Below are 24480 nucleotides of genomic sequence, written 5' to 3' on the forward strand. Positions count from 1 at the left end.
GCTGAGACCCAAAAATGGGTCTCACCCATTACACATCCTGCCTTTTCCCATGTTTCTTTCTCAGAATCAGGAGCATTTTCTTGCATGGTTGACAGTTCATCCCAAGTATCAACAGTTTCCAGAATCATGGCTAATTCAGTTCTTACATTTATTCCACCCACATCCACCTCTGTGAAAGAGTAACCCTGTTCCGCGCAATACCGTGCAACTTCATCAGCATATCTATTGCCTTTCGAAACAAAGTCCTCATTTTTGGTATGTGCGATGCACTTTACAACTGCGATACTTGCTGGACATTGCAATGCTTCTAACAACAGGCGCACAAACTCTCCATTGCGAATGGGAGAGCCTGAAGAAGTCATGAACCCTCTTTGAGACCATAACTGCCCGTAATCATGAACTACCCCAAACCCGTATTGGCTGTCGGTGTAGATGGTGACTCGAATTTGATTGCCTGCTAAGCAAGCACGTGTCAGGGCAATAATCTCGGCTACCTGAGCGGAGTTTACTCCTTCCAGGCACCCTGCTTCCACAACTCCTTCTATTGTACAAACAGCATACGCTGCTCTCAATTGCCCAACTTCGTCTCTTACACATGAGCCATCGACAAAGAAAATTTCATCTGGGTCAGTCAGTGGCTCATCCACAATGTCGGGTCTGGGTTTGGTGCATAGTTCAGTCACATCGAGACAGTCATGGTCTGTCTATTCATCATCATCCTCAATATCATTTGGAAGTGGCATCAAGGTAGCAGGGTTCAAAACAGAGCATCTCTTGAGGGTCACGTTCTCTGCAGCAAGAATAACTTGCTCATAGCGCGTGAGCCTGCTATTGGTCAGATGCTGTGTTTTGGTCCTGGTCATCAACAGTTCAACAGAATGTGGCACGCACACCTCTAACGGGTGCCCCATGACAATATTTTCACATCTCTCAATGCTGACACCCGTTGCAGCAACGGATTTGAGACATCCGGGCAACGCTGCGGCTACTGGGTCTAAAGTAGCCGAGAAATAAGCAACTGGTCTACGGGCATTCCCATGGATTTGGACCAACACAGACAACGCACAACCTTCTCTCTCACAACAGTAAAGAAAAAATTGTTTATTGTAATCAGGCATTCCCAATGCCGGAGCACGACACAGGTCCTCTCGCAACTGTAGGAACGCCATCAAACAGTCTTTGTCCCATGGTACCGGATCACTCACCTCCTTGTGCGTCAGTTTTTGCAAGGGCTTTGCTTTCAGTGAAAAGTTCACGATCCACTGTCGGCAATAACCCACCATCCCTAGGAACATCCTGACCTCTCTCTGGGTCTGAGGCGCATTCATTTTCATGATCGCCTCTATCCTGTCTGGTGACACTTTTCGTTTGCCTTTCTCAATTCTGTGTCCCAAGTACTGCACTTCTGTCAGGCAGTACTGCAATTTTCCCGGGGATACCTTATGCCCATTGGCAGCTAGGTGATTTAACAAAGCAATGGAGTCTTCCCTGCAAGCTTCTTCTGTTTCTGACGCCACAAGGAGGTCGTCTATGTACTGGACCAGAACTGACTTCTGGGGCAGCACTAGACTTTCAAGATTTTTCTTCAAAAGCTGGTTAAAGATCGATGGGCTCTCTGTATACCCCTGAGGGATACGACACCATGTTAGGACGCGATTTTCCAGCTTAAATGCGAAAAGAAAATGGCTATCTTCGTCCAGAGGGATCGAAAAGAAAGCCTGGCAAAGATCGATCACAGTGAACCACTCTGCTTGGAATGGAATCTGAAACAGTATCACTGATGGATTCGGTACCACTGGACAACATGAAACGACTATGTTATTAATCTTTCGAAGGTCCTGCACTATCCGAAATTTCCCATTTGGTTTCTGTAGACCCATAATCGGGGAGTTGCATGGACTACCCACGATTTCTTTCAGTATTCCCTGTTTAATCATGGACTCGATCACGGGTTTTATGCCTGCAATCGTTTCTGGAGTCAATTTATATTGGGGTGTTCTTGGGAACTCAGCATGCGGTTTCACTACAATTTTCACTGGGTCCACCCCTTTGACCAAACCAATCTCTTCCCCAGTGAAATCCCATACTTCTGGTGCCACTGTCTCTCTCAAATCCCAGGGGAGCTCCTCTACTGTTAAAGTAGGGTACAGTTCCACGCATATTCTAGAGTTTGCAACTTTGAAATCTGCATCATCATCATTGGTCAATACCTCCACTCCCTGAGGTGTACAATATATAGTACAATTCAATTTACACAACAGGTCTCTTCCTAGCAGACACACAGGACTTGAATCGCAAACCACAAACTGGTGCTCATCGCTGTACTTTCCTATTTTCACCTGCACCGGTTCTGTCAATTGGCTGGTTATTCTCCTGTTTGCGACCCCTACCACCTGTATGGTCTCTCCAGACATGGGCAGGTCTGGAACTGCAGCTGATCTGATCGTGGATCTAGTGGCTCCTGTGTCCACCAGAAATGTCGTAGGGCACCCTGCTACTTCTGCTTCCACATAGGGTCCCCTCTGATCTACCTCTAAGGCTGCCCCGAGGGTGCAGTCTTCTCTTTCCACTCTCTGTCCGGTTAATGGGTCCACATAATAGCACTCTTCACCTTCCACAAACAGGGGCATTTGTCTATAGGTCTTACCCATACTCCCTACTCGAGGAGGTTGCGGGAACTGGGCTCGGGGAGGAGCCCCCCCCCCTTTGAGCACCTTTCCTTGGTATGGCGTCGCCCCTCTCATAGGTGCGCTCTGGACCTCTTCCTCCTCTATCTCTTGCTCTCCTATCTCTACATTGTAAGGGCACTCGCGTTTCCAATGCCCCAACTCGTTGCACTGGTGGCACCTAGTCGTTTTCTTCAAGGTAGCTATGTCTATTCTAGGTCTAAAGGTGGAACTCTCCTCATTACCCTTGTTCTGACTGTACTGCTTCTTTCCTCCGGTACCTGTCCCTTGCTGCTGTTGCTGTTGTCCCCCCTTCCCTGCTGCCTGCATCTGCACCACCATCAACTTTTCTTTTAGTTTCTTAGCCTTGGAGTCTATCTCATCACAGCAGTACCTGGCATATCTCAGTATTTCATCTAGGGGTTTAGTTTGCCAACAAATCGAGTGTTGCTGAATCATTAAACTAATATCCGGTCTCAGTCCCAGGACGAACTTGGACACAAATTGCCCTATGTCCTTTGGATCCATTACATCCAAGCCGCTATACTGTTTAAACGCCTTCAGCAATCTCTCGTAATATTCATGAACTGTCTCTTTGGGTTCCTGTCTTGTTCGGTCTATTCTGACCCAATCTATGTCTTGCATTGGCACCTTCTCTTTCAGCCAAGTCATCACTCTCTCGTATTTTGCCATCACAATCTCGGACGGCCCATTAGTCTTGGCATCTCTTTCTGGCTCCGTTATGGGCCACTCAGCGCTAACCTTGCATGCTGTCCACAGGTCGCCTGGTACTACAATGTCAAACAGCGTGTTCAGATCTATCCAAAGGACCTTTGAGATTTTTACAAATCTCTCCACTTGCTTGTACCACTCCACTGGGCTCTCTCGTAACTTGGGGAAAGAGGTGGTAAAAGCAGCTAAATCTCCCCTACTCCAAGGGACATGTACATAATTCCCATTTGCAACTTCACGCAAAGGGTAAGCTTCTATTCCCTGCTGTCCTGGTGTCATACCAATCATGCTTCTCCTGCCGGTCCCTTTCTTGGACCACCTCTCTTCCCACTTATCTAGTGCCCTCCATGTCCTTATTCCAGTAATCAGTTCCCTTATGTGTGTTTTCAGCCCAATCGTTCTCCTCTCATCTAGGTCTCGATCTGAGTAATGTAGCCTGTGGTTACCCTGTAATGCCTTGGTTCTTGACAAGTCCACCATATATTTGCCTGCTAGTTCGACTAACTTCTCATGAACTGCTCTCGCTTTTCGAGTAATGTCCTTTGCCATATACAGTATTTCATCCTGTTCATACATTTCCATTCTTTCTAAAGGCAGGGTACCATCTACCATGTCATCCAGATCTGACCTTAAACTGGAGACATCGAGTCTTTTGGCTTTTATCTCAGCTCGCAATATGTCTTTCGAAGGGGGCTCACTGGTCTCCCTACCATCCCAACTTCGAGCTCTGCGTTTGGGCTCGGGAGAGTTAATGGGTGGTCTCCCTCGCTCCCATCTCTCCAGGTCCCATGCTCGGCCATCCGATCTAGGAAGGTGATGGAACACGGGCCTGTTACCCCCACTCTCTCTCTGCCCACTCTCTTCTTCTTCTCTCCTCTCACCGCACATCTCTCTGTTATTTTCCCTCTGGTCGCTACACTCCCTTTGCCTCGTATCGCTCAGTATCCGATACGATCCTTCCTGGTTCCCCATATTCCCTGGGCTGCGCTCATTGCCGTCATCACAGGGACTATGGTGCGACCTCTCACAACTCCCCTTCAGTTCTCTGGTGCCGGGCACACAGTGTGGACATTTAAAGCTGTTTCTGTACTCTTGTGCTCTCCTCTCCCCTTCACTGAGTATTGGGCGCGCCACCCCTTCACTCCCGGGGTCCCCGTTTTCCAGGTCTGTTCTACCTCCACTCCGGGCCCAATGGGTGACTCCCCTACTCCCTCTACAGTCCCACTCCGGGCTACTCTCCCCAGCCCCGCAGTGAGTCCGTGCTCTGCTGTCCTGACTTTCCCTTTCTGCTTCTGCAGCATTGATGCACTTTTGAGCCTTCACTGCCTCGTCCCACTGCTTCATGTACTCATTTAGCTCTTGAAAGGATTTTCGTCCCGATCCCCTCAGATCCATTGGCCATCTAGGGCCCCCAGGATCTCCTCCCGGGTCCCCTGCTGTGTGCATCGGTGTACTCCATTCTCTGGGTATCGGCATCTGACTTGGGGAATTAGTGGTATCTTTCCTCCTAGCCTTCTCTGCTCTTTCTCTGTCTTTCCGTACCCGTTCTTCCCCTCTTGCTCTTTCTTGGTCATATATCGATATTATAGGACCTATGGTAACAGGTACTTGTAGTGCATCTGGTAATGGGTAGGATGTGGCACTTTCCGTTTCCGGCGCTCTTTGTACCACAAACCTACCGACCACCTGTTGCACCTGACTAGGCTGGAACAGCTCTTTCTTTGGCTCAGGATCCCACTGTGAACTGGGAAGCGGTCTATGCTCTCCTGCAATGCCCCCCTTTTCTCCCTCAGTATTCTCGACCTCTCCCCCTGCTTTATTATATGGGGGTGGCCTGTCTGTCAATAATCTGTTTATCAGGCTATCCTCTGTTTCGCTCTCATCATCTTCTTCTAGGGGGCTTTTATTTACTGGCGCCTCTAACACTGGGTACAGTTTATTTATTTCCAAATTATGCACTCTCCATCTTTTAGCATCTGCATCCCACCTGGCATCCTGTACTGCCCTTACCGATCGTTTCACCCTTTCTTGTCGTCTGTTCATATTCTTTTCATGCGCTGCCCTAATCCATGCTTCAAGAGCTTCAAACTGGGTTGGTCTAGGCAAGGGTCTAATTGAGGTCATGACTGATTTTAATCGATGTAACACCTCTAATCTGAACGTCCCGTACTTCGGGAACGTCAGTTCCTCGTTTCCTTCAGTAATCTTACTCCACTCTGATATCCAAAGGATCGTATGCAACCCAACATTTACTGCCATGTAACGAGCTGGCGTACCCTCCGGCGGGGCTTCTTCCCCTTCATACGATCCCCGCTTCTCTTTCTTAAACAACGCTTTCAACCATTTAAAACACTTCATAATTATGCGCACAAAATCCAGCCTCGCTACTCTGTTTACTTCCTGATGACAATCCACCAATCCTATCGCGGCTTTGCTAGCTTGGCCTATCACAGCGCGGTCTTTCTCCTGTCGGCCAATCACGTCGCGACCCTGTGTGACGTGTTCGCTAGCTGGCCTATCACAGCGCGGTCTTTCTCCGGTCAGCCAATCACTGCGCGACACCACCTGACGTCTCTTTTCTCCGCTTCGCAGCAGCACCCCTCCTTTCTCAACTCGTCTCCCGGTTATGCATGCGTCCCATTCATACACCGAAAAATGACTACTTCCGACCAAGCGGTCACTTCTCTCGACTGTACGTCCACAGTCTATCTGTAATTGTCAACACAACTGACGAGATGTCTTATCGTCTCTCTGATAGGTTGCTTACACACACAGTAACTTCCGACCAGCGTCCGTTACTCACGCACTCACTCTTACGTTCCCCCTATCTCGGTCTCTTGGGTGATCAATGGTACCTCATGACCCCCTTCACACTAGTTGACAATTACTCTGGGTGTCCGATACACCCGAACCACTTAAGCTCTCCTTGAACTTAAGATTTCCACCGGTTGCGCGCGCTCACAACCTGTTCCACAGTCACTCTACAGACATTCAGCTCCGCCAGACATTACAACATAGATACAATACAAAACACCGCAATCTAACACGCATAACCCTTTATACTCACTCTCGACCGATACTGCTGCTTTTTCCTGTCTCACGTCATCCGGATCTTCTCCAGCGGGCTGTTCTTCCTATCATCGATCTCTAGGGGCCTTGGGGTAAGCTAACCTGGCCTAGGTCACCGTCCTCAAGAAGGCAACCATCCTCTATAGCTACCAACTGAAAGGGCGAGATTTCGATCGATACCTTATCTCTATTGATCCAAACCTCGATCTGGTCGACTGAACCTTTATTGCCTGTCTGTAAGGAAAGGAAGTGCACCCATTTCCAAGTTAGTTCACCCAAGAAAGGACTCTACTCTCAAAGATCACGGACAACTTCTAGTTTTCAAAAGTTTATTGTAAAGATATAATGAGCTGCAAATACAGGCATCTCAGAATGAGATTCACGAGATACACAGGTCCAATTACATACATGTGCTCTCGGAAAGCCCTCAAACGAGCAACAGAAATCACTAACACAAGTTCTAGAAATAGCAAAGCTATCAGCATAGACGCATATCTCTCCTTCATTTAGGTTGGAGGAAAAAACACACAGGTTAGGCGTCCCTACCCTGTTCTAGATGGTATCCCTACTTAACCAAATCCCAACCTAACAAAGGTGTCAGCAGTGAATGACCCCCAAGGGAAGTCACTCACTCTAAGTCTCTTGGTGAAAACCTATAGTTCTCCAGTCATGACCCCTCTCTGCCTACCCATCCACTCTCTTAGGGGTCCTCAGGTCTCTGCTCTAACTCCACCCAGGGGTGCTGTCCCTAATACAAAACAGTCAACAACATTTGAGACGCCCCTTGTGGAACGCCCCTCACGTGGTGCAACTTCTGGCTTTTTCCATGATGCTTTGTCTTGGGCCTCAGACGTTAGAGTTGACCTTGCTTCTCAGATTCTTCTCCGGCCCGCTGATACCCCTTAAACATTCCAAAACCCTCCTCCATGTCTGGGCCGTCTACTGAACAGACCTCTATTCATTCATTTATAATTGGATCCCCCCTTTCCTGTTGCAGACAGATATCAGTAGCCAAGAACCCAACTCTCATATACCTCTAAAAGAAAAAGGCTTGCAACATTTCTCAGCCCAGACATGTACGTGTAAATCAATGCTGAAACATTTCAGGCCTACAATATTTCTCATTATGATTATAACATTCAACTTCTTCATTTAATTAAAACATGTTAATACTCTTATTCTATTATTAAGTAAACATTTCTATAAATCATGGCCTATTTAATGCAATGGCCAAAAACCTTAAAACAATCTGTGTCGTGAAAAGAACCACCTTCCCTTTCCCTCCAGCTCTGGCCCTGAGGCCTACCACGTTCTGCGTTTAACCGCATACCATCTCATGTTTTAGCAGCTTCACGACATGGATTCAAAATAATCACATCTAATAAAGTCATATAATGTCACACATTTCTGTATTAGTTCCACTTCTACTTAAATCTCTACATTAGCTATACATTTTAGGATATATTTGCAAATACTATTAGCACTCATGGCATTTCTCTTCATGACTTGTGCTTACTACAGGTAAGTGTGATGTACTCATACATTTATCAGTTTGCGCTCTCTCATATCTGCAGCCCAGGAAAATTACTACTGAGTACGTTTCCCCGGGAAATGGTGGGCTCTAAGTGGGTTGTAAGGTTATGTGCTACATATCTCAGGCAGGGCCATGAAGAAGCATTTGAAATACTTTGTCTTGGGCGTGCGATTGATGTCTATGATTGATGTATCTCATTAAATCCGACCCACTTAAACAGGAAGGTCTTTAAATTGTCACAAAAGCTGAGCATGGATAGCCTGGAAAGACGTCAAATGTCGTTCATTCGTGCTTTGTAAGTGGAATGTGATTTGAAGTAGACATGAGGGAAAATTAAAAATAGGGTGATTCGCATTTTAACAACCACGAACAACCCAGACTTAAAGATGTTCTCGTGTGATCTGGTGCAAATGGTAATACATTCCTCCACAATATTCGGGTATTTGGTGACGTTGGAAGCAGAGAGCTAACATACTCATACTGGTAAAAGATAGACGAACCGTTCGACAGTCATTTGGACGAATGTGTTTAGACATAGGTCCTCAATTAGAGAGTGGTGGGCAGCCCGCAGAGGCTATGACCCCTGCTCCTCATGTTATAGTCCGTCCTCAAGATTTATAGAGCCTCGTTTGCCTGGCTGGGATATCTAAACACCCTCCGCTGCGGCGATTGCGATGTAAGTTGAAGAGTTTTTCAAGAATAAACTCCCTGTAAACAAAAATAAAAAAAATAATTTGCCCTGACGCACATTGTGTTTTTTTCATGCACCTAAAGATGGTTAAGCAATTTACAGTGGCAGTCCCGGGCTAGAAAACAGGTGATAATCACTCTGCCTTGAATAGAACGGGGTGACCAACACTTTCCCCTCGTGGCCAAGTAGAAGACAGACTGTCAGGTCACGGGTTTCAGACAGTGAAGCCAGCTTGCGCTCGGCCACCGAGAACCCTGCAGTTCCTTCATCATGAAAGGAGCTTGAGGACTGTGAGTTGAGTGGATGAGGCATCTGCCACTGACTCAGCCCCGCCTTTGCCTCATTTATGTGGAACTGGCATAGGGCAGCGCCTCAAGTCTTCTTGCTGCGCTGGCCTACGCCAATGTGAAAGGGCAGGAGTGCACGGTATTTAAGCAATACAGTGCATTCCTGTCCTTTCCCCCTGCGTTTGGGCAAAATGTAGATTGCAGCACACATGGAAAGAGGAAAAAACGTGGAATAAAAAATATTTCTCCTTGTTACGCCTGCTCTGGGCGAGGTGTAAGGTTTTGGCGCTTCCCCAGGTTTATGTGATTAAGTAAATCTGGAGGATCGTCAAAACGCATGGGTGTTGCGTGGAAAAACTCATGCAATGCCCTTGGCGCAGAGTGAGACAACACTGCGACTTGCGCGGCCTCATAGATATTGTTGAGAGGTTTGCGCCACCAGAACCTCCCAAAAAGTGATATTCCGGTGGCACACGCCTCTCATAAATTAGCCTCTAAATAAAAGTTCTAATCTTTAGTCCTTCGTCCTTATTCTGAGGTCACAGAACAATTTAGCTATTGAATATTAATTAGGTAGGTCTCTATTTGCAACCCCTGTGTTTGTCTACAAACCTTGGTATGGTGGCCTGCAAGAAACTGCAGGTCACCATTCCAGCGTTTGCATTCCCTATGGGGAAAATAATTTCTTTTCAAAGGAGCCACGGTTGAATTAATTAAACAAATAAATATATAAATAATCCTCATTTGTGACCATATTGGGGGATTAGACAGTGAATCACTTCCTACTTCTCATAAGTGCACAGGATGCATTTTCCAAAGGGGAGGCTCTCTAGCCTGGACAGCTTCCTTTTTGCGAATGAGTTACCACTTCTTTTTGTAGGTTGTTAACGTTTTAATGGTTTGCGACTGCAATTTCAGTTTCAAACCATGGACACATTTCTTTGAGAATCACAGTTAAGAGGGAATGCACCTTTTGTGCCCTGATTATTTACCATCCCAAATGAGCTGGTAAACCAATTTTGCCATTAGGAAAGGCTTGCCAAAACGAAATTGTTTAGTACATGGCAAAATACCCTATGATTTTGCACATTTGCAGGGCTTGTAAATTGTAACCATCAAATGTTTTTTCTACATTTGGCCCTCAATTCCAGAATGACCTGCATGTTATTTCTGCTGTCTTCCAATGTATTTGCTTTCATTAAAGCAGGCTTTACTCACTCTTCCCAACTTCTGTGTTGTTGCCTGCATCTATTGTGGCACACTAAAGTTTCAAAGTAAGTCTACCTTTAAGTTAAGCATTACTACTATTAGTATATGTCTGCATGTAGCTGTTATCAATCATGTGGTTATTAACATGCTCCAAGTTCCAGTTTTCAATACAAAAAATATATATATCAATAATAAGAGTAAGTTTTCAAATTTAAGTCACTGGCTGTTCACGTCATTAAGAAGAACAAAGCAATTGTAGCTCAGTCTAGCCAGAAGATTGGATATTTCTTCACAGCCCCATATAGAAATGAGGAGAGTTGCCAAAAGAATGGTGTTAAGTGCATGTGAATCTGTTGCTTATTTACCTACTCCACCCTGAAGCCTGGTTTTAGACCAGTTGTACCCAGTAATGCAGTTTAGAAGATCATCTTAATATATGGTATCATCATTGCATGTGAGTTTCTAAAATATATATATAAAAAAATATATATATATCTATACATATACATATACATATATGCTTCACACTTCAGGGGTGAATTCGAAATTATTTTCTACTCTTTTAGTCACTCTGATAGCTCTCTGTCAGCCACCAGTCAAGACAATGTCAACACAGTTTTCAAAAAGGACTTGTCCTCTAACAGCTTCGAATTTTTTCTACCCGTTTCCAAGGAACCAGTAAAAGATCTTATCCTAACCACCAAGTCAGGCTCTCCAGACGATCCTTGTCTGCCCTCAGTTATTGGGCTGTTCCCCGACATTGTTGCAATTCACCTTTCAAACATATTGAATAATATGTTCAGAACAGGTATCTTTCCATCCCAATGGAAGCAAGCTTCCATGTTGCCCTTACTAGAAAAAAACAATCTGGACCCCGAAGACTCAGCCAATTATCAACCTATTTCTAGACTTCCCTTTCCTGCGAAAATAGTAGAGAAAATAGTAGATAAAGTAATGAATAAGTTCATTAAGGACTCTAAATGCCTGGATCCTACTCAATTCGGATTAAGATCCAAACATAGTAAAGAGACTGGCCTGATTAAGGCCACTGATGAGCTCAAATTCATCCTAGATGAGGGGGGGGGCTCAGCTGCCCTTATCCTGTTGGACCTATCCGCGGCATTTGTTACGGTGGATCATTCCACGCTGATCCACCGTATGGAAGTAAAAGGTATAAAAAATCTTGCCTTAAAGCTATTCTCATCCTTCCTATCAAACAGGGAAAACACGGGGGCGTGGTTTGGACGGCGAGAGAAATGGCGGCTTAGGGCTTGGAACCTCTTTCGTTGACCCAAAATCGGACCCACTTCCAGATTCGTGGATCGAAGCATGAGGAGTGTATAATGAGCTGATCTTCAGGCGTGGAGGTGACCGAGGAGCACCATATTTTGAGAAGAACCTGAGCACTCCAGCGTCTGACGTCGGCGGGAGTGCGAGGATACGGTGGCCTCAGCAGTTATCGGACTGGGGTCCATCAATCTACCCTCATGCAGGGGCCTCATGCGTTCAGGCCCAACAGAGACTGTGACGAGCGTCTGGGCTTTCATGGCCCGCAAGTGAGTACCCTCTACCATTGTTTCTGCCACCATTAGGCCAAACTGACCCACACACGGAGCTTTCCCAAGATAGCGGGCGCACGTATTGACAATCGCGAATCGGTCTTGGCTATGTGACCGAAAGCATTAAATTGCACTAGATCTGCACCACAGCGGGTAATTGCAACAGAGGGGCTCCTAGAATACTGACACAAGCCTGGTACCGAGGAATGCATTTGCTACTGAAGGGGTGCGTGAGACTGACGGCTCCCGCTGCGATCTAGAGATGCGGTCTAGAGACACTCATTTTTGCACGCATCCATAGGATTCACCGTTGCCTATGCCTCACCACTAAAGTCATATGCCCTGAGTTCTGAGGCCGATAACTGTATGTTCAATGTACAGTCTACATGCGTTATGCGCCGCCATTACTGCTTGTCTGCCATGGCTGAAGGGAGCGCTTACAAAATGGCGGGCGCGACATCTCATAACCAGAAGAGCGGTCGAATTGCATAGTAGCTCAGCCAACTCCTGTAATGAGTATTGTATACCAGTCCAGTCAAGCTCAGTCCGATTCACTCATACCCAGAGGAGTGAATACATTGCATCGTGGCTTAGTCAAATTCTATGATGTGTAAATATACACCAGTCCAGTCAAACTGAGGGCAGGAACGCAGTTACCGGCAACAACCATGGATGAACATCTCTGATGAGGGTTCTGCATGCTACCTGCGATGCTGTACTTGCCGACGCTGTGGAGGGGAGATCTATATAGCCAGAGTTGACCTATGCAAAGGTAGTCCGGTGTCATTGATCACGAGTCTACCCTACTCGGCCACCCCACGACTGTTAGTTACTGCGCGCACTTACCAGGGGGCAATACCCTTTGCGTCATACGTACAACACTCTGTCCTGCTACCATCTCTTATGAGTGTGTCGAACTAGCTGCTCTAATTCTAGTGACCAACTACACCCTGTGATCTTGCCTCTCAATCGCTGACGGCTAGTTAGCCACGCCGTAATATATCTACGCGCTAGCGAGGTAGGAACACATAAGTTCCACAAACTTGCGGTTGCTGACTTCACAATCATTCCACGATCCGGCGGTTAAAGCCCAGAAGCGGTATTATGGAGAACATGGAGCAAAAAACCCTGAAAAGGGTCAAATCTAACCACTCAAACCCAAGCTCACCCGTTAAAGGCAAGAAAGACACTAATGAAGCAATAGAAATGATCCTAAGAAGTCTGGACGAGGTGAAAGAACTGGCCAAATCAACTAAGGAAGAGGTAGTGGCAACACGACAGGATATACGAGATACCAATGCAAGGCTTACAGAGACGGAATCAAGGATTAGCCGGTTGGAGGATATAGAAGTCAAAACATGCGGAGCTCTCAAGCGTCTGACTATAGCCTCGGATCAAACAACAAGGAAGCTGGCCGAATTGTGCATTAAAATTCGATCAGCGATGAACAAAGACCATAATTTGAAATTGGAAACCTTAGAGCATGAAATATTGTACCTAGAAAGTAAACACCAAATAGACAGGGGGGACACGACACTGAATGCAATGGCCAACAAGAAGTATGAATATAATAAAATAGTGAGCAAGAGGGCTGGAGTATGGTTAGACAGGAGACGGAGGTTTAAAATCTGTGACTCAAATAAAGCGGGTAAGAGCCTGGCCGCGTACTTGAAATTTAAAGTACAAAAGAACACAATTAATGTCATTAAGGACGCATCAGAGGACGCTCACTCGGAGCCAGACAAGATAGCAGAGGTATTTAAAGACTTTTATGAAGCTTTATATGCCAAAAATGTGTCTGTGGAAGAGAACAAGATTCAGGACTACTTAAACGAATGTGACCTCCCAATGCTCTCATCTGAAGAGCAACTACGCCTTAATGCACCGATCACGACTACTGAAATAGAACAAGCGATTAAATCATTAAAGTGCGGAAAGGCCCCCGGCCCAGATGGATTCACAGCTAAATATTATAAAACCTTTCCCTCTCTGTTGGTGGAACCTCTTCTCCACCTCTTTCGGGAAATAAATGACACAGGCGAAGTTAAAGGTACCCTGTCTGAGGCTATAATCGCAGTACTCCCAAAAGATGGTAAAGATCCCTCTCTCCCGAAAAATTATAGGCCCATTTCCCTAATTAATCTTGACTGCAAACTTCTAGCCATGATCCTCTCTGCTCGCCTTCAGCGAGTACTACCCCAACTAATCCACCCTTCTCAAGCAGGGTTTCTAAAAAACAGACTGTCCAGTGACAATTCTAGGGTACTAGCGCACGTTCTGGAGAAAGCGAAACTCCTGGACACACCCACTGCGGCAATAACACTAGACGCTGAAAAGGCTTTCGACAAAGTCGATTGGTCTTTCCTGGAAGCAGTTTTACATAAGTTCAACCTGGGTGTAACATTCACGAAACTAGTAATGTCCCTCTATTCTTGTCCTACGGCAAAGGTTAGGGCAGGTGGCTCTTTCTCCTCCTCTTTACGGTTGCAACAGGGAACGAGACAAGGGTGCCCCCTCTCTCCTTCTTTGTTCCTGTTGGCAATCGAGCCATTCCTTTACCACATAAGAAATAATGACGCAATTGCTGGTATTCCATTTCAGGATTGTACTATAAAACTCACCGCGTATGCGGATGATGTGCTTGTCGGAGAAAGCAGATGAGGCCATCCCCGCACTTATGGCAACCATCGATGAGTTTTCCCAGGTCTCGGGATACAAACTGAACAAGGACAAAACGGAGGTCAAACTCCTTAATAACATTGGTAATAGAGATATCCTTGGAAGCGCAGGTCTTACTTGGCAACCACATTGTTTTAAATATCTAGGACTCGATTTTGATAAAGATCTAATCTCCACTTTAAAAATCAACGAGGAACTAATCCTAAAAAAGATCTCCTCATTACTGGACGGGTGGTCACCCAAGTTCCTTTCTTGGTGGGGCAGGGCAGAAAGCCTTAAAATGATGTCCACCCCGCTGGTGAATTATTTGGCCAGCATGCTCCCTATGACATTCACTGATGACTTCATCAATAAGGTGGATAAACTGTTTGGCGGATTCCTGTGGCAGGGCAAGAAAGCCAGGATATCACTGAAAAAGCTGCAACTAGCGACAGAAAAGGGCGGCCTGGGTCTTCCCTCGTTCAGGAATTACCAGACAGCATTCCTCTGCAAACAGGGGGCGCAATGGCTGGTAGACTCCCCATCTTATGCTCCAGTGTGGTTAAACATTGAGAAATCTATCATCGCTCATGCGCCTTTACCGACCCTGCTTACCATGGATCTGTCTCACTTGCCTCACTCCAAATATATTATGTTGAATACCAGGCGAACTCTGTTAAGACTCGATCAGACCCACAAAACTAACTTAACAATCAGAAAATCCACGTTTATGGCCCTATGGAGAACCCCCTATCTTAAATCTGACGGCAAAACTCTCTTTTGGGAATCCTGGTCCAAGAAAGGCATTAACATGGTGACGGACCTCTATGAGGGGACACAGCCCCTTCCTTTCTCGACTTTACAGGCAACACATAACCTAATACCCATGGACTTTTACGGGTTCTTGAAATTGAAAGCCATCATATCAACCCGCGGCCTTGTCCCTCACACACCTTGGCTTGTGACCCATTTGCCATGTCTCATATCCGCTGGCCACTTCGTTTCTAAAGTGTATAAGCTCCTACTCCCTCTGCCCAGGAAATCCCACAGACAGGTTGAATTTAAATGGGAGACAGAACCCAACTCTACTGGGGTGGGGTTTGACTGGGACATGATCCATAGAACCATCTTATCCAATAAGGTGTCCCCAATCCTCTCCCAGACTAAATACATGTTATTGAATAGGACGTTCTGGACCCCGGATAGACTTTTTAGGTGCCACTTGAGAGATACCCCCACTTGTTGGAATTGTCAGTCAGGGATTGGTGATCTCGCCCATATGCTCTTTCACTGCCCCTCCCTGCAGACCTACTGGGGAAAGATCTTTGACTGCGTACACCATGTTTTCAATCTAAACCCTGTGAGGGAATTTGTATATGTTATATTGGGAGCTCTTGATCCACAATTACCGAACACACAGGATCGCCAACTCTTGGATTTGATGCTAACACTGGCGTGTAAGGTGATTTTGTGTAAATGGAAAAACACATCAGAAGTTAGCTTTAAAATCTGGCAGGATTGGCTCTCCTTCCTGAGAGGAGCAGATAATCCGGCGCTGCAATCTGCCACCTGGCGACCTTCCAATAAGAGACTCTGGAAATCACTTGAGATGTCTTCGTTTCATTTTGATCCTCCGTGATGTAATACTTCATGCTGTATACTCCCGTGACGGGCCTATTCACTGCGGAGTCCTGTGCCTGACCTCATTATTGATAGCTTGGATTGTCATGTAACTGTACTTGTTTCTATTTCTTTATTTTGTCTGTGTAATTATCCTCATGTAGTCCTGTTACAGGCAGTGCCAGACAAGCGTGATTTGATTTTCTTTCAGTTTTGTGTATTGTTGTCGAGCAACGCATCTGATTCAATCTATGTATTTGAAGCCTTATTGTACTGTATTCTCTTTGTTTTCCTTTTTCCTCAATAAAAATGATTTGAATAAAAAAACAAAAAAACAGGGAAAACACAATCAAAATTGATGCCTTCTCCTCCAGCTCGTTCCGCTTGCCCTGCAGGCATCCTCTGTGAGCCCTATTCTTTTTAATATATATGTTCCTGGTCTGGCTCCCTTGGTCCAATCCTTTGAGTCCTCCCTCACATCATATGCGGACGACATGCAAATGGTGTTATCAGCCTCAAATGATGCCAACCACACTTATCTTGCCATTCACGCCTGTACACAACCTATTAATAGCTGGATGAACAAACACCTCCTCAAGTTCAACGCTGGGAAGACCAAGGTGATTCTCCTCGGCAACAATCCCAATTTCTGGACTGCCTCACGCTGGCCTGGTGACATGGGCCCCCTTCCTGCATCCACCAGGAAAGCCAAGTGCCTTGATGATCTTTTACTCCTGGGCAATCAAATCAATGCAGTGGTCGCATCCTCGTATAATACCTTGAGAATACTCAAAAAATATTAATTTTTCTGCTCATCTCTTTCAGGAAGTCAGTTATCTCCACCTTGGTACTGTCCAAGATCGACTACTGCAACAGCCTCTACATCATCCTGCACGCTTGATACCTAAACAAACTACAAATTCTTCAAAACGCGACAGCCAGACTCTTATTGGACCTGCCTAGGTACCACTCTGTTTCCGGTGCTCTCAAGGATCTTCACTGGCTGAGAGTCAAAAACAGAATACAATTTAAGGCCCATTGTTTGACATATAAAGCCCTCCATGACTTAGGACCTTCCTTTTTGAAGACAGCCTTATCATGGTACACTCATACAAGAAACATGGGATCAGCAGGCTCCTTCAGAGTAAATGATATCAGAATTAAAAATTAGAAATGGGGTGGCAGCAGCTTTTTGGTGAGAGAAGCTACACCCTGAAATCTCCTTCCACTCAATCTTAGGTGAGTTCCATCCCTGCCCCAGTTCAGGAGTGTTAGAACTGGGGGTCTCTAGTTGGCAGAGGTAGGTACCACTGTCCAAATAGGGACCCTTGCTTCTAGTCAGGGTAAGGACGATACACTCTTTAGATAACCGCTGCTCACCCCCTTGGTAGCTTGGCACGAGCAATCAGGCTCATCAAAGGCAATGTGTAAAGTATTTGTACCAACACTCACAGTAACACAGTAAAAACACCACAAACTGACTCCACAACAGTTTAGAAAAATAAAGGTATTTAATCTAAACTAAACAAGACCAAAACGACAAAAATTACCACATACACAGTTCAAGAATATGGTTTCAAAAGAGTTCTTAAGGTTGCGTTAAAAATAATCCACAGTTGCGTCACGTTTTAGGCACAGTACCTTTAGATGCGGCAAAAGTTCCAAGTGAAACCTGTAGCATTGAAAAGCAAGCGATGCGTCACTCCTGAGACCCTGGGAGGCGATGCGACAACCCCGCTGCACCCAGCGGGTGTGTTGCGGTGACTCCGGTCTGTATGGGGAGGGATGCGATACCTTGCGTGGATTCCGGTGCACAGGTTTCGGTGGAACCGGCTCGCAAAAGGTACGATGCGACGATCTTCGGGGCTGCAACGATCTCCGGTGCGACGACGATGCGCGGCTCAGCGGCGATCTTTTCCTCTCGCGGCCCCTCGATGCGATGGCTCTGCGACGACTCTCGCAGCGACGTGATGAGGTCCGCAAGCAAGAGGTGCGGCGATCTCACCCAGCGACGACAGGCTCTATGATGATACTCGCAGCGATGGTAATCTTCCCGCACCGGTCTGGTGCGTCCCACAAACGAAGGATGCAATGACTCTGGCAGCGGCAACAGGCGCTGCGACGATCTCGGCCTTCGTAGCGGCGGGAATATCCTTGTACTGACGGGGATGCACTCCGCAAGGGAGCAATGCGATAAACTTTGCAGAAAGTTCTTTAAATCTTTGTTTCCAGCTTCTCAACACAGTTACAACTTCCAGAGGCACCGCACATGGGCCAAGCACTCCAGGAAGGACAGACCTCTCTCAGCAGAGTTCAGGGAAGCTGGGGGTGACGTCCTTTTGTTCCTGGGACTTCATAACAAGGAGCCAGCTCTTCTTCAGGCCCTTGGAGATTCCTTCAAGAAAGGGGACACAGCACAAAGCAAAGTCCTTCCCCTCTCCTTGGCAGTAAAGCAACAGCAGGTCAGTCCAGCAGAGCAATAGCAGGACAGTCTTCCTTCTTCAGTTTCAGCTTTCTCCTTGGCAGAGGTTCCTTCTTGATTCCAGGATGATCTAATTTTCTGTTGTCAGGGGTCCTGTACTTATACCCCTAAAAGTCTTTGTTCCCTTTGTGCAGGAGGGCTCTGAGCCCGGTCCAAACCAGTTCTGGAGCACTCTGTTTACATGACTCCTTCTTTCCTTTCACATTGCAGGGCAGAGACATCAGACACACCACAGGGGGTGGAGCCAGCACTGTGTGGGGCCGGGACAGTCCTATTCAGGTCCCAGGTGCAACTCCTCCCTCCCATCTAGATGCTGATCTCTCTATTCACCACTGGGCGGACTCATTCTGTCTCCTGAAATCCCCCAGCCCTGTCACTCACAAACCAGACAGTCAATTCACAAATAGCCAAAGGCACACAGAAAGGTTAGACAAGAAAGCAGCCACTTTCTAAAAGTGCAGCTTTCAAACACAGGATTTAAAAACCATCCTTCCTAAAAGATGTGTTATTAAATTCTGAGTTCAGGGATCCCAGACTTTAATTTTCTATCTTGCTCCTATGGGAAGATATGCAGGTAAGCATTATACTCAGCATTCCCCATTATAGCCTATGGGCAAGATAGCCCTCTCAATAGTGAAAAAAACCCGAAAATGGCTGTAATTCACTACCAGAGCATGTCACACACACCAGTACATGCTCTATCTTTCATATACACTGCACCCTGCCCAGGGGGGCACCTTGGCCCTTCCATAGGGGTGACCAATGTGCACAGAAAGGGAAGGGTTAGGCCTGGTCAGTGGGGACACTGACCAGGAGGACTTGGCAGTTCACAGACTGCACACCGGCACTGCGGTGGCAGGCCTGAGACACCATTTTAGGCCTACTCATGTGGGTGGCACAATCAGTGCTGCAGGCCAAATAGTAGCATTTGAATCAATCACCAGCCCTGGCACACTCAGTGCAATTTACTAGGGACTTCTTGGTAATACAAATATGCCAATCATGGATAACCAATCACAATAACAATTTACACAGACAGCATCAGCAGTGGTAAAGTGCCCAGAGTCCTATTGCCAACAACCACAGGTCAGGTAAAATAAGGGAGGAAGAAGCAAAAAAGTTTGGGGATAACTCTGCAAAAAGGGCCATTTCCAACCAGGAGACTTTAAAAAACGTGGCTATTCAACCAGTAAGTCCTTCCCTTCTGCTCTCCCACTGCCTACATATTCAGCGCCAAGACACCTCCGGGTATGGGGGGAAGAGAGAGAGAGAGAGAGAGAGAGAGAGAGAGAGAGAGAGCAACGGAGCGCCGTGCCTCATGACGAGCTCAGCTCGTCATGAGCATGGGGGCACTGTGCGCGCCCCCCAGCACAGCGGGGAAATTACCCCCGCAGCGAAGGGGTTAACTAAGTGGAGAATACCAAAGCAGAGAACCCGGCCATCCGGAACCCCACCAACGCCAAGGGCACCAGACCGAAAAACGGCCCCCTACAGAATCAAAAAGGAGCCTACATGAAGGAGAAAAACGCCGGCAGGAGCACACAACCAAGCACTCCTCCAACCAAGCGGACAGAGCTGAGACCCCAAAACTAGCAGGGGACGACAAGAAAAAAACACAAGATCCTCCCCTAAGGCAAGCCAGAAGAGGGCCACACACGTAGAGCCAAGCCCCAAAGGAGCAACCAGAGGGGCCAAAACCAACCCCCTTCCCCCCGAACGACCAAAGGAAGTCCAGGAGAAGCGGGAGCACCCCAACAGAGAAACATAGCCAGAACAGGCAAGCTACCAGGGAGAAACACCCAAGGACGAAGCCCACGGACCCAGGCACCCCCAGGCAGACACCCAACCAGGGCCCTAACAGGCCAAACCAGCCCAACAGCCAAGAACAGACCACACAGGGTGGCAGAGCCGAAGGCCCAGCAAGGAACACAGCAGAGGCAAGACATGTCCAACCATGGGACCACCCCAACAAATCAGGGGAAGCCACCAGCAGAGTCGCAAAGACCAAAGAGGGCAGAACCCGACAAGCAAACAGGCACCCACCCAGAGGAACAGCCAGGAAGAGAAGGGGGCATGGAACTCAAGCAAGGCCCCCCTCACTTCCCCCAGCCGACAACAGCAGCAACAGGGAACCCAGAGGCCAAAAACCCACAAAAGGACCAGGCCACAGGGCAGGACCGACCAACAGCCAACCCCAGCCGAGACACCAAAGAGCCGCAAGAACCAAAAGGCCACCCCACCGGGAAAAGAACCAGAGGCACAAGAAATGGCCAGGCCAGAGACACAACCCCAAAGCAGGAGACACTGGGACAAGAACCCAGCAACCCGCCAAAAGGAGGCCAGGGAGAGCAAAGAAGCTCAACCCGAGGCAGACCCGGCAAAAACCAGGGCACAACCAAGAAAGAAACAACAGAGGCCCAACACGGAACCGGGGAAACCAAAACCCCAGAACCCGAAAGGAGGAAACAACACCAACCAAGAGCCAACCAACTTCCAGGAGGAGAAAGGAGAACACCAATGAACCACTGAAGGCAAACCCCAAGTGGTAAAAGGGCAAAACAGGAAAGACCAACAAGGAGGCCAACAGCCCAACCCCGCAGGAGACCCACAATCGCCCAAGAAGCCAGCCGGAGAACCGGCAGGCCATCCAGCCAGGATTTAGTAAATATTGGGGTTGAACCCATATAGTCAGTGGGACCTGGGTATTTATTCGGTATAGGAAAAAGGGGTCCCAGACAAAACACAACAAATTCCACAATTCAAGGTATAATACGTGGGATTATTTCACAAAAGGTCGAGTCAAGGTGCAAAGTGTTTTAATTTTCACAGCACCTGTGCTAAACATTCATTAGCTCATTACTCATAACATGAATAAACACATATTAAACACAATTTCAATAAGCCCAAAGAAGGGGAGAGGGAGAGGGAAGTGCAAGGGGGAAAAAGATTAACATTTCTTGCTAGTTAGACATCACTGTTTCAAAAAACATATTTACAATTACGTGTGACCATTTTTTGAAAATCACAAGAAAGAATACACAGATCCCCAAGCGTGGGGTCTACACCAGTGTGTAAGAAAACAACATCATATTTTGTTTTGTTTTTGTGTCTTTTTGATACAGAATCTCCTATTTGGCTGTATACATTAAACCATTCCGTGGGAGTTCAAAACAGTAGAGAAGTCTACGTTTCGACCCTAGATTGTAGGACAGTGTATCCTTACTAGGCGGGTCTTCGTCAGGACGTGAGGGAAGGGAAGGAGTGTAGGGCTGTTCCTGCTCAGGAGTCATATAAATTCCTGTTAACACATAGTTCTGGTCAAAGCCGGGCGGAGTGGTGGATCGTTAAAAAATCAGCGGTATCTCTAAAACGTTGCTGTGTAGGATCAAGGTGCGTGTATCAATACAATGAGGTTAGGTCCATACAAATCATGGTTCAGCAGTGGATCCGCGATAACATGGTAACGCTGAAATGCGAGTCAGCGTCTATTCTGTTCAGGGTCCAATTTTAAGTCTCTGAATTAGAGGGAACCTTGCAGCAAATAATCAATTGCGGTCGGAGGATAATTCTTAAAGGGCGGCGGTGTGCTCGAGTCCAAGGTCCACCATTAAATCCGAAGTGTTTGTCTCCATGCGCGCGTGTATGCAGCAGCGTCTCATCTCAGGCGATTCTTCTTGCCTGAGATGAGACGCTGCTGCATACACGCGCGCATGGAGACAAACACTTCGGATTTAATGGTGGACCTTGGACTCGAGCACACCGCCGCCCTTTAAGAATTATCCTCCGACCGCAATTGATTATTTGCTGCAAGGTTCCCTCTAATTCAGAGACTTAAAATTGGACCCTGAACAGAATAGACGCTGACTCGCATTTCAGCGTTACCATGTTATCGCGGATCCACTGCTGAACCATGATTTGTATGGACCTAACCTCATTGTATTGATACACGCACCTTGATCCTACACAGCAACGTTTTAGAGATACCGCTGATTTTTTAACGATCCACCACTCCGCCCGGCTTTGACCAGAACTATGTGTTAACAGGAATTTATATGACTCCTGAGCAGGAACAGCCCTACACTCCTTCCCTTCCCTCACGTCCTGACGAAGACCCGCCTAGTAAGGATACACTGTCCTACAATCTAGGGTCGAAACGTAGACTTCTCTACTGTTTTGAACTCCCACGGAATGGTTTAATGTATACAGCCAAATAGGAGATTCTGTATCAAAAAGACACAAAAACAAAACAAAATATGATGTTGTTTTCTTACACACTGGTGTAGACCCCACGCTTGGGGATCTGTGTATTCTTTCTTGTGATTTTCAAAAAATGGTCACACGTAATTGTAAATATGTTTTTTGAAACAGTGATGTCTAACTAGCAAGAAATGTTAATCTTTTTCCCCCTTGCACTTCCCTCTCCCTCTCCCCTTCTTTGGGCTTATTGAAATTGTGTTTAATATGTGTTTATTCATGTTACCATCCAGCCAGGAGGCACACAACACAGTGCCATCAGGACCCGGACGGAGAGGCAAAAAGAATCCCAAACTAAGAAAGGGCACAGGAAAAGGCACAACAGCCAACCACAGCCAGGCCACCCAGAGAGAAGCAGAGAGAGGAAGCCCAACAATCCACACAACGGATCCAGCACCACAGCCAGCCGAATAGGAGTGGCACAGGAAAGGACAGAAGACCAGCCCAGGACCTCGCCAGAGCCCAAGAGAACAAGCGGTCAGGAAAGGACCCAAGCAGGGACAAAACGAGGACCCCAAGCAAACCAGGGTCCCACAGCACAAAGCCCGACACAACCAAGCCGAGAGGCGCACCAGCGACCCAAACGCACAAGCGAACAGGAGGCCAAACACAGGGACCGCAAGGGCAAACCCAACAGAGGCTGAGCACAGGCTCCAAGAGCACACCGGAACAACCCAGGCACAAGAAACCAAAGGAGAGGAGCCCAGAGAAGCCAAAGGCGCACCACCTAAAAGGGGAGCGGGAACTGACTCAAACAAGGGTAGAAGGAACACCCCAGAGCCAACAAGAGAGCAAGGGTCACAGACACCACAGGCCGAAAACAGCCCACGTGGGAGCACAGACCCAACGACAGGCCCCTAAAGGGAAAAAGTCAGAGCGCCAAACCTGAGGCAAAGCCAACTGCAACCCAAAATCAGAACGAGAGGAGCGGGAAGCAACAAAACGGCCAACGCACCAGGGGAGGCCGACACCCACACCCACAAGTAGGAAAAGGGCACAGCAGACAGGGCAGGGCACAGGAGCCGGGCACCCGAAGAACAAGGGGCCACCCAAGGCAGAGGCCAAGGAAGACTTAGACACCCAGCCATCACAGGAGGCAAAAGGAGCTGCAGGTGAGAAGGCAAACCCAACAAGCCAACACCCAACACCAGCCAGAACCCACCAGGGCCCCAACCTGCACCGCCCCGGAGCCAACAGCCCAACAAGGCCAAGGGTCCCCCAGAACCGAGGAAGGAAACAACAGACCCCCCCCCCCCCCCCCCCGAAAACAAGGGGGAGGACCCAGCGAACCCGCGGAAAGCAGACACCCCAAGCACAGAGCAAGCCAAAAAGCACCCGAAAGGATGCAAGAAGTGCCCAGCAGCGAAAACCGCAGGCAGGCAGGCACCCAGACAGGCACACACCAGGCCCAAACCCAAAGAAGGGCAGGAACCAAGGGGCGAAAGGGCCGCAGGCAGCCAAAGGAAGCCCAAGAACAGCAAGGCAGCAGGACCCGAAAAGGGCAAAACGCCTGACAAGCAGCCAGCGGTGACCAGAACAGGCCACAGCAACAGGCAAACCCAAGCTCACCCCAATCCAGGCACCAACCAGGGCCGACTAGGGACAACAGAAGCCCACAGGGCAGGACGGCCGGTGGCCCAGAGGACAGAGCAAAGAGGCCACAAGAAGAAGCCAACAAACCTCGGGAGAGACCACCCAAAGAGAGCCACGGCCCAGCAA

Source organism: Lissotriton helveticus, chromosome 9 (genome assembly GCF_964261635.1).
Source record: "Lissotriton helveticus chromosome 9, aLisHel1.1, whole genome shotgun sequence".
In the NCBI taxonomy this organism is placed as follows: domain Eukaryota; kingdom Metazoa; phylum Chordata; class Amphibia; order Caudata; family Salamandridae; genus Lissotriton; species Lissotriton helveticus.